The 11,518-nt window shown below is 39.9% G+C and overlaps 1 protein-coding gene across 7 annotated transcripts in view; it reads right to left on the bottom strand.

The window, feature by feature from the left end:
- FAT3 (FAT atypical cadherin 3) overlaps positions 1–11,518 on the bottom strand; it is a 687,279-nt gene that overhangs the window by 110,155 nt on the left and 565,606 nt on the right. The gene's annotated exons all lie outside the window — the stretch shown is intronic.

The following is an 11,518-nucleotide window of genomic DNA, read 5'->3' as shown; positions in this document are numbered from 1 at the left end:
CCTACAGTGCCAGCATCCCAGATGGGTGCCAGTTCGAGTCCCAGCTGCTCCACTTCCGATCCAGCTCTCTGCTATGCCCTCGGAAGCCAGTAGAAGATGGCCCAAGTCCTTGGGCCCCTGTACCCGCATGGGAAACCCGGAAGAAACTCCTGGCTCCTGGCTTTAGATTGGCTCAGCTCTAGCCATTGTTTCCATTTGGGGAGTGAACCAGTGGATGGAAGACCTCTCTCTGCCTCTATAACTCTGGCAAATAAATCAATCAATCTATCTATCTATCTATCTATCTTAAAAAAAATAACAGTTTGGGGCTGGCACCGTGGCATAGTTGGTAAAGCTGCCGCCTGCAGTGCCGGCATTCCATATGGGCGCCGATTTGTGTCCAGATTGTTTCTCTTCTGATCCAGCTCTCTGCAAATGGCCTGGGAAAGCAGTAGGATATGGCCCAAGTGCTTGGGCCCCTGCACCCACATAGGAGACCTGGAAGAAGCTCCTGGCTCCTGGTCAGTGCAGCTCTGGCTGTTGGGGCCATCTGGAGAGTGTACTATCATTTGGAAGACCTTTCTCTGTCTCTCCCTCTTAACGCTGTCTTTCAAATAAATAAGTCTTTAAAAAAAATAACAGCTTAATGAATGTCCACATATTCGTTATTCAGCTTTATAATAATTAATAAATAGCATATTTGGTCTTATCTTTGTTCCCCCATTCGTCTCCACTTGCTTCCCCATAATATTTTGTAGCAAATCTCATCCAACATACGATTGCAGCATTTATCTCTAAAAGATAGGGAGACTCAGTATAAACACAACACATATGCGTGCACACACACAACACCATTGTTGCATGTAAACAGAGAAAACAGTAACTCCTTTATATCAAATATTCAACTAATGTTCCTATTTGTTTTTAATGTGCTGTATTTTATGTGTGTACATATCATAATTATTATTATTTTTTTTTTTGACAGGCAGAGTGGACAGTGAGAGAGAGAGACAGAGAGAAAGGTCTTCCTTTTTGCCGTTGGTTCACCCTCCAATGGCCGCCGCTGCAGCCGGCGCACCGCGCTGATCCGATGGCAGGAGCCAGGATCCAGGTGCTTTTTCCTGGTCTCCCATGGGGTGCAGGGCCCAAGCACCTGGGCCATCCTCCACTGCACTCCCTGGCCATAGCAGAGAGCTGGCCTGGAAGAGGGGCAACCGGGACAGAATCCGGCGCCCCTACCGGGACTAGAACCCGGTGTGCCGGCGCCGCAAGGTGGAGGATTAGCCTATTGAGCCACGGCGCCGGCTCATATCATAATTATTTTAACCAGTTTGTGCAAACAAGGCCCAAATACCACATTTGGTTGGTATGTCCTTTAACAATTTATAGGTTTTCCATTTCTGTACAATTTTTTATGTTGTTAAAATAGATGTTCACAAATCTGAGCTATTTTCCCTTCAGTTCCCAGTCTGAATTTTTCTCATTACATGCCCCTGTTTTTGTTTCATTGTCTATTTTCCCTGTACTTCCTATAAACTGGTAGTTTGAGCTGAAAGGCTTGATAGGGTTCTGGTTCAATTTCCATTTTCTTCTTCATTCTTGTTTGGACAAGAATCCTTCATGAGTGATACAGTAATCTTCCTCCTGGAGATACATACTATCTGCTTCTCACCTTAATGCTGTGATCTTACTAGCCACTGATGATTATTACATAGATGATATCATTAATGAGTCAAAGAATCCCAAATGTTAACGTTCCAATTACATGACTCCTTCCTCAATTATTAGCTGGAATAGTTCTATAAAAGGAAGTTTCCCAACAGCTTCATTACTCTGAAGTGCACTTCACACAGGAAAGGCAGGATGAGTACTAACTTCTTTCCCTTTACCATTTTGAAATGATGAGTGTATTCCTTAGCTCTTCCCAAGGTGATCAACGAAGTATTTCTCGAGAGTTAAGATGAGCTCATGAATTTAATTATAAATCATATGTTTTGTGCATTGCAGCTAACTGATGCATGAACAGCCTTCACTGCCCAGTGGAATCTCTTCAAGTTGGCTCATGAGATCTTTCGATAGAAGCATAATTCTACTCTTCAACAGATTCCTTGCTTTTTTTTAGATGCTACTGGTAATTTTCCAGGGTTGTTTTGCATTTTTTCTACCCTATCCTTGAATTACTCATTTCACCATTCCTCAAAAGGCCCCCTTCTAAAAAAAAAAGTTACAAATAGTACTTAAAGACTATTATCTAGTGTTAGGACTTCTTGCTACAGGATTGGATATAATACTTCATTCACTGGACAGAGTTAGGAAAGGGTTTCTTTTTTGTTAAGTATATCATCAACTCTTATGCTATTAAGACAAAATTATGCAATGAAGGCTTTTAACTTAATATTCTTGTTTTTATGTTTGTTTCTCCTTTCTCCTATGCTGTCATTTCTCATACCCAATGACATCATAATTACTTACTGCTTTTTCTGAAATTACATGCACAAAAGTCTGAGAATACTAATACCAAAATTGTTATTTTGACTACTTTTCAATTATGATTACAAAAAAGTCATTTTGCTTTTAGATTTGGTCAGCTAGGAACCTACAGTTGAATTACTCTGATCAGAAGTGCTTAGAATAGTCCTTCGCTATACAGACAAGTCACCAACAGGATACACATTTATGATTGTTTACTCATATTTACTTTGAAGTTTTAAATTTTACTAACATTTAATTTTGTCTTATAAAGATACCAGAGTCAAGTTTACAAAAAAAAATTAAAAAAAAAAGTCAAGGAACTTTAGCTCCTATAGCTTTTGCTTTCATCTTATTCCCTTCTTCTCCTATAGTTATTTTAAATGTTATGGTTTACCCATCTATTTTGTTAATAAAAACATACTCTATACATCCTCACATACTATTTCACTTAACATTGTTAAAATTGCAATTAACAAGACAATGATTCTCATCTGGTGGCAATTTTTTCCCCCAGGGAACATGTGCAGAGCCTGGAGTCATTTTTGCTCGCCACAACTGGAAGGAGAGACGTTCCTGATGTCTACGGGGTGCAGATCAGATGTACTGCTAAACATCCTCCAATGTATAGGGCAGGCCCCAACAACAAGTAACTATATGACCCTAAATATTAATACTTCTGTTAAGAAACCCTACACTATAGCCTGAAGACAATTCCACAGCAGTGTAAAGATATACTTCAATGGGTGAACATATCACTGTTAATTCAACCAGTCTTCTATTGGTGTTCATTTAAGATGTTTCCCATCTGTCCAGGGCTGGTGTTGTAGTGCAGCAGGTCAAGCAGTTGCTTGTGATACAGGCATTCCATATGAGGCCAGTTTAAGTCCTGGCTGTTCCACTTCTGATCCAGCCTCCTGGCTAATGAGCCTGTGAAAGCAGCAGAAGATGGCTCAAGTGCTACGTCTCTGCACCCACATGGGAGACCCAGATGGAATTCCAGGCTGCTGGCTTAGGCCTGGCCCAGGCCTGCATGATGCTATGGATGTCTGGGGTGTGAACCAGCGGACAGAAGATTGATCTCTCTTTCAAATTAGTAAACCTTTTGAAAAAAGATGTTTCAATATTTCCTCTTAGGAAGAGTGTTCAGAGAGGAGTCTTGTGCCCGTATCTTTTCACATACACGCTAGTAAATATTTGGTGACTAGAATTGGGACTGCTGTATCAAAGGACAAGTGCTTATATAGTTTTGTCAGATATTTCCATATTTTTCCCTTCCTCAGATTTTTATCATTTTGCATTCCTATAACTATATATAAGAATGACCGTCAGGCAGCCTTGCTAACAGGTATCTATTAAGACTTTTGGAAATTTTTACCCATGTGATAGAGGAGAAATGGTATCTTAGTGTAGTTTAATTTGCATTAGTCTTATTACCAATGATGCTGAGAATTTTTCCTTATATTTAAAAGCCATTTGCATTTCTTTTTAAGTTGTATCAGCTTACTTTTCTATGAGTTAGATGGTATTTTGTTTCATTTTTGGAAGCTTGGTGGTATAAATTGCAAATGTTTTTAATTTTTTCATATATTTTGCACAATGATTTTTACCCTGCAAACATGAGTACATAAATTTGTTTTCCTTAGTATTTCTCAATGTTAGAGTTTCAAACACTTGAAAGAATTTCCAAATTATAGACAAACACACCCATTTTAAAAGTTTATTCATTTTTTTTTTCTAGAGACAGAAAGAGAGTGTCCTCTAGTCTGCTGGTTTACTCCCTAAATATCAAAAAGAGCTATGGCTGTAATGGACTGAACTCCATCCAGTTCTCCTGCAGCTGTGGCAAGGACCCACATACTTGAGCTATCACCTACCATCTCCCAGGGTGTGAAGTAACAGAGAGCTTGAATTGGAAGCAGATGGAGAACTCAAACCCAAGCATTCTGATCTGGGATATGGGCATCCCAACCAGTGTCTTTACTGCTGTGCCAAATGCCTACTGCCCTCATCTTTGGAAAAAAAAATAGCATTTGAATGTTTCCTTTTCTTTCATTTACATTTGTACTTCATTTGGAATTTTTATTGGTGTATTATACGAGTAGTCCCAGTTTTTTTCCCCACATGAGTCTCCATTGAGATCAATGACCTTTTTAAGAAGAGCATGACTTTCCACTGATTTGAGGAGCTTTTATTGCATATTAAATTTACATATGCAATCAATATGTTTCTGGATTTTATGTTCTGTTCCATAAGTTCATCTGTATTTTCATACATCAAAATGCTTTAATTATTCAGGCTTTAAGTCATGTTTTACGCCTGTTTTGCTCTTCAGGGTTCTTCCTCCTATTGAACCTTATAATCAAATTGTATTGTACCTGGCAGAAATTTGATAGTATATTAAATTGGGATTAGGCTAAAAATATAGGGAGAGGGAGGCCAGTGCTGTGGCCCTGGCCTGAAGCACCAGCATTCCATAAGGGCACTGGTTCGAGCCCCAGCTGCTCCACTTTCAATCCAGCTCTCTTCTATGCTCTGGGAAGGCAGTAGAAGATGGCCCAAGTCCTTGGATTCCTACACCCACGTAGGAGACCTGGAAGAAGCTCCTGGTTTCAGATCTGCGCAGCTCTGGCCATTGAGGTCAACTGGGGAGTGAACTGGAAGATGAAAGACCTCTCTTCTCTCTCTCTCTCTCTCTCTAACTCTTTCAAGTAAATAAATAAATCTTACCAAAAAAATAAGTCCTCCAACCCTAGACTTCTCTTTTTCATTTGTTCAAATTTATTGTTTTGTTGTTCTGGTAAATTTTACTCAGGTATGTTTTAAACACTTTTTAAAGTTTATACACACACAATATAACATGGGATTATTTTCTCCCAATAAACATTTTTGCTGTTTTACTGTATATGTTACATATTGAAAGCGGTATTTTAACTTCATAACCTGTTAACCAAATTTTCCTATAATTTGCACTAGTTTTTCTCTTCGTTCTTCTGAGGTTTTCAGACTTATGACTATACAACAGGGAAATACAGGTAGCTTTACCTTTTTCTTTATAATTCTTATGACACAAATTGCTTTATTTTGTCTAACAGCATTGACTGATGCTTAGAGCACAATGATGCATAGCTGTGGGCTTGGTGATTTTCTGTGAATCTTAGCTGATAGGAAAGGCTGTAATGATTCTCTAGTGAGTATTCCAGAAAAGTATTTACTTTCGTACAGACATGCTTTTTTTTTTCCCCCAGGAAAAAAGGAGGCAGTAGTACTACCAACTATATGCCGGGACAAGTTGACCTTGGGTGTAAACTTGCTATAGAATCAGCTTTGCTCTAAAGTTTGTCAGAAAAAGAATTAAGAAGTATGCAGATAAGAGTTTTGCGTATTGTTTTTTATCTCCACTGTTTTGTACAACCATACCAGGTTGTTTGGATGTCAATTCTTTATTTCAAAATGTTCAAGTTAACTTAGTCATGATGCTAAAATATTTGTGTTCACAGAAGCAGTTATATTCATGGGATAAAAAAAAAAAAAAGCCTTTGGCCAGCAAGCCTGCCGTGACCTTCAAGAAGTTTTAGTGCTCTTGAAAAGCTTGCCTCTTTCTGCTTGCTTTGTCCTGAGCCTAATCTACAGTCAGAACAAGCATTTCTCTGTAAAAGACTTCCTTCTCCTTATTTGCTTTTTATTTCCCACAGTTGGGGCCATTTGTGAGCTCCTGAACTAACAAACAAAGCAAAGTAATTCTCAAAGATGTTGTGTTCCAAATGGTAATTGAAATGCCCAAAGAAACACAATGGAATCAAAGCAGGAGGAAACCCGAATATAGGAAGTCTCTTCAGAGCTGGTTTCAATGCTGCCCACCACAAACACTTTGGGTTTCGCAGGCTCCTCTAAGCTAACTCTGGACAGAAGCCAAGCCCTGCTTTACAAAGGCTCATGGTATGAAATGTCCACAGTAAGAGTCATAGGGTAAAGGCTCTGTCTTTTACTTGAACTAATTAAATCGTAAATTACTGCAATCCTGCTCTGCCTCTGCTGGCATTTCTCCACCATATTTAAAGCATTCTTCAGTAGTGGTCTCAAGGGTGATGCTCTTATGTTCTTCCTAAGATTTTAAGTTTTGTTTTTGAATATGTAACAGAAAAATCATGTCAGCTTGTACCTGGTTTACAATTTATAAATCTGTGTCATAGCCATGTCTTACAGCTTTATTATTTTTAATTTCCTAGTGATGAAAATGAGAATCAGAGAAATTAAGGGACATTCCCAAAATTATAATGGCAAGGCCAGGCTTAAACCTGGGCCCTCCAGAGCCAATTCTACTTTCATTCTGTCAAATTTTTTCAATGAGCACTTAAGTAATTATGTATTATGAGTAAGTATTAAGTATTATGAGTAAATGTATGTAACACTCAAATGTGAGCAAATATATATGCATGTATTTTGAACACTGCTATAGACAAATTCTAATTAAAAATATATATAATTGACATGGCCATTATCAGGAACATTAATCATGAGACTATTTGAAATAGAAAGTCCTCTGCTGCCTTTAAAATTGGAATTCATTTTCAAATATTGATTTTTTTAAACTTTTATTTAATAAATATGAATTTCTAAAGTACAGTGTATGGATTACAGTGGCGTTCCCCCCCCCATAACTTCCCTCCCACCCACAACCCTCCCATCTCCCGCTCCCTCTCCCATCCCATTCACATCAAGAGTTATTTTCAATTATCTTTATATAAAGAAGATCAGTTTAGTATATATTAAGTAAAGATTTCAACAGTTTGTACCCACACAGAAACACAAAGTGTAAAGTACCATTTGAGTACTAGTTATAGCCTTAATTCACATTGTACAGCACGTTAAGGACAGAGATCCTACATGGGGAGTAATTGTACAGTGACTCCTGTTGTTGACAACAATTAACACTCTTGTTTATGGCGTCAGTAATCACCCTAGGCTCTTGTCATGAGTTGCCAAGGCTATGGAAGTCTTTTGAGTTCGCCAACTCCGATCTTACCAAATATTGATTTCCTTATAAGTTGTTAGGCACAGATCTATTACATGTAGAGAAATTTTTTTTAACAGAAAGTCTCATATTTGAAGAAGTAGCTTGTTGTCCTATTTTACCTATATCCAATTGCAGTTGCTCTCATTATCTCCTAACCTAAATATACAGAGCAGCTTTGGCCACTACTGCCTCTTTCACCTGCTAAGAATTAGCAAAGGACACTAAAGAAGACAAAAGAAAACACTTGGTGAGAATGATGTCCTGTGAGAATCCCTTGATCTATGGAATCATGGAGCAGTCTTAGTAAAAGTAATTCTTGGCTGGCGCCACGTCTCACTAAGCTAATCCTCCGCCTGCGGTGCCAGCACACCGGGTTCTAGTCCCGGTCGGGGCGCCGGATTCCTTCCCGGTTGACCCTCTTCCAGGCCAGCTCTCTGCTGTGGCCCGGGAGTGCAGTGGAGGATGGCCCAAGTGCTTGGGCCCTGCACCCCATGGGAGACCAGGATAAGTACCTGGCTCCTGCCATCGGATCAGCGCGGTATGCCGGCCGTGGCGGCCATTGGAGGGTGAATCAACGGCAAAGGAAGACCTTTCTCTGTCTCTCTCATTGTCCACTCTGCCTGTCAAAAAAAAAAAAAAAAAAAAAAAGTAATTCTTTTTCTCCTTTTTAAGTATGTGTTAGGGTGGAGGAAAGGGATAAGACAAAGTCCAAATCTTCAGTGTGATAATCTGCTTTTTAAGGCAGTTGGCCAGTTATGAATTCAAAACGCATCACTTAGAGATGGAGGAAGAACAAATGCAGGTTACAGTCCTTCCAGCCCCAGGGAATGCAGACTAAGTGGCAGAAAGACTATGGCCAATTTCAATTAACTGCCTTTGTGGGGATTATCACAAGAATTTTGGAGATTATCACAAGGAGGGTTTTAATGTCAGATTTGTCAATGGAGTATGTAAATAAAAGCTGGCTCAAAGCATGACTCAAATAAAAAAAAAGTATTAAAATCACAAAATCACACATCCTGAGTCTGTAAATCAAATCACTGTAACTTTCAGATTATTATTTGGCCATGACTATCTCTGCTTTCTTTCACGAATAACAATAAAAGCCAGACACATAATTTATAGCTATCAGGTATGTTATTGTAAGTTAGCTGAGAACCAGACTTTATTAATAAAACTTGTATGTGTTCCACATATTACAGATCCACGAACCCTCTCACAATCTCTCTTTTTCATTCATACAATAACCTATGAGACATGCCAGGTTTTATCCTTGCTATGCAGAGGAAATTGAGACACAGCAAGACTTAGATGCCTTCTTTGGTAACACAGACAGCATTCAGTCAAGTACAGAGTTGAACTTGGGCCACCTGATTCAGGATCTGTGCTCTTGCTGCTACACCATGTATATGCTTCTTCTAATGCGTTCACTTGTATGTATACATGTGTCAAGTTTCTGGGGTTGCATATGCTTTTGAGAAGGAAGACATGTATTTGAATCTCTACCTATGAACACCCCGGCAGGTCATCCAAACTGTCTGTGCCTCAATTTTCACTGAAAAATAAGTGCAATACTCCTGATTTAACCACCCCAAGGTTATAGGAAAATGAAACCTATGAATGAGACTTGTTAATCAAGTAAATTTTTTAAAAATGTATTTTATTAGCTATTTGAAAGGCAGAGAAATTTTCCATATGCTGTTTCACTCCTCAAATACCATAACAGCTGAGACTGGGCAGGCCAAAGCCAGGATCCCAGAACTCAATGTGGTTGGCTGGAACCCTTGTACTTTTACCATCAGGTACTGCCTCCCAGGGTGCCCATTACAAGAAGCTGGAGGGTTCAGCTTTGTGACTTAGCAGATAAAGCCATTGCCTGAGATGCTGGCATCCCATATGGGTGCAGGTTCCTATTCTGGCTGCTCCACTTCTAATTCAGCTTCCTGCCGATGGCCTGGGAAAAGCAACAGAAGATGACCCAAGTGTTTAGATCTCTGCCACCAATGTGGGAGACACAGTTGAAACACCTGGCTTTGGACTGGCTCAGCTCTGCCACTGTGGCCATCTGGAGAATGAGCCAGTGAATGGATGATCTCTCTTCTTTCTCTCCCTCTCTTCTGTAACTCCTTCAAACAAATAAATAATCTTAAAAACGAAAGATAGAAAGAAACTAGAATGGCGAGTTGAGCTGGAATTAAAATCCAGGGACTCCTATATGGAATGCAGATGACCTAAGTGGTGGCTTAACTGCTATGCCAAACAACTGCCCCAAGTAAGGTCTTAATATGCAAGCATCAGGTGCTATATATTCCTATGTATTTTCATCCACTGATCCTTTGGAAGAACTGTGTTCTTGATCTGTTTAAGTTTGCTATGGAGATGCATTAGATTGGATGCTTTTGGTTCGTGCATCAGGATAGTTGCTGAAAGTCCTAACACCCCATCCATAGCAATGTGTGTCTCTGGGTCCCACAACTCAGTGGACTGATGCAAGGGTTGTGACGAGTTTGGGATATGTTTCCTCTTCCCAGGCTGTGTGGCTGTCTAAGACTTTCCGACACCCACATGCAGCATCAGGTTCCCCAGGCAGTCATCTTGGAAAAGCATCCCCCTGTTACTAGTAGGGCAAGGTAAATTCTTTTCCTGCCTTAGAACAGATATCAAAGATTTAGTCTCTCATAAGAGAGGCTGCATCGTGTGAAGGTTGAAAGAACCTGCTTGCCTAGGTCTGAACCAATGATCTCTCAATGTACTCAGCCTTGCTTTGCCTCTCTTTTTTAATCTATGAAATGAGGATGACAGCAGTGCTATTTCATTATGTCATATTTTTGTTTTCAGAGTCAGGCTGAAAGTAAGGGGCTTGGCAGAGGTCCGTTTCTTTCTGGAAGCTCTGGAGCTGAATCTGCTCTAAGCTCACTCAGGTGGTTGACTAGACATTTGGCTCCTTGTGGTTTAGGACTCACGTCATTGTTTCCTTGCTGTTAGCAGGGATCCTCTCTCAGCTCTTTAAAAGGCTCTCTGTATTCTTTGTAATAGTCCCTCCTCCACATTAAAACTCACAGTGCTGTCTCACTTCTTACACGTCAAATCTCTGATTTCTACTTTTGCTGCTACACTTCAGAATCCAACTGGAGAAAGTTATTTGCTTACAAGTGCATTTGATTAGATCAGGCCTACCTGATAGCCCAGGATCCTCTTTCTATTTTAAGATCTGCAAGCTAATTATATCTACAAAGGCCCTTTACCCATAGAACACAATATATTCACAAATTCTAAAGATTGGGACATGGACATCTTATTGGAGGAGGCAGAAGAGAACTCTTCAGCCTGCCATAGTACCTACCTACCTGCTTCATAGCATAACTGTCAGAGTTAAATGAGACTGTTTTTGAGGATCAATATAAACACGAGGATTTCATCTTTTTCACATGTTCAGCCCATTATAGTCATTATTCCAAAGACCTTTTTTGATTTCCAATTATCCCATCTTTGACCCGGGAAAGCTGACTCAAGTTGCTGCCCATCATCTTTTAACATGGTTCCACTGGTCTCTTCTAGCAACACAAGATGCCCCAGGCTCCTTCCCCAAACCTGGAATTAGCTATTTATGCAAAGAGTCCTAGTTCCTTTCCATGGTAAAATGTATGTAAAAACCACAGTCTGGGAACCGGGAATAGAATCCAACTTAAAACGGTTTTGTAGTGCTCTTTTGTTTTTGGAAGGATGCCAACCCCATCCTCATTGGGAAGTCATTAGTCCTGCTCTTCATTTTTTTAAAAAAATATGATTTATTTATTTTAAAGGCAGAGAAGGAGAGGGAGAAGGGGAGAAGGAGGGGGGGAGAGAGGGAGAGAGAAATTGATTCCATCCACTGATTAACTCCTCAAATGGCTGCAATGGCCAGTCCAAAACCAGGAGCCTGTAACTCCATCCAGGTCTCCCACATGGGTGGCAGGGACCCAAATATTTATGTCATCACCTCTTGCTTTCCCAGGCACATTAGCATTGTAAGCTCTGGCTCAACCAGCTGCACCACAATACTGGCTCCCTAGT

This window comes from Oryctolagus cuniculus, chromosome 1 (assembly GCF_051225735.1).
Source record: "Oryctolagus cuniculus isolate XC-2025 breed Fujian yellow rabbit chromosome 1, ASM5122573v1, whole genome shotgun sequence".
In the NCBI taxonomy this organism is placed as follows: Eukaryota; Metazoa; Chordata; class Mammalia; order Lagomorpha; family Leporidae; genus Oryctolagus; species Oryctolagus cuniculus.
The sequence above is the reverse complement of the archived record's forward strand: the minus strand, read 5'-3'. Positions and strand labels throughout refer to the sequence as shown.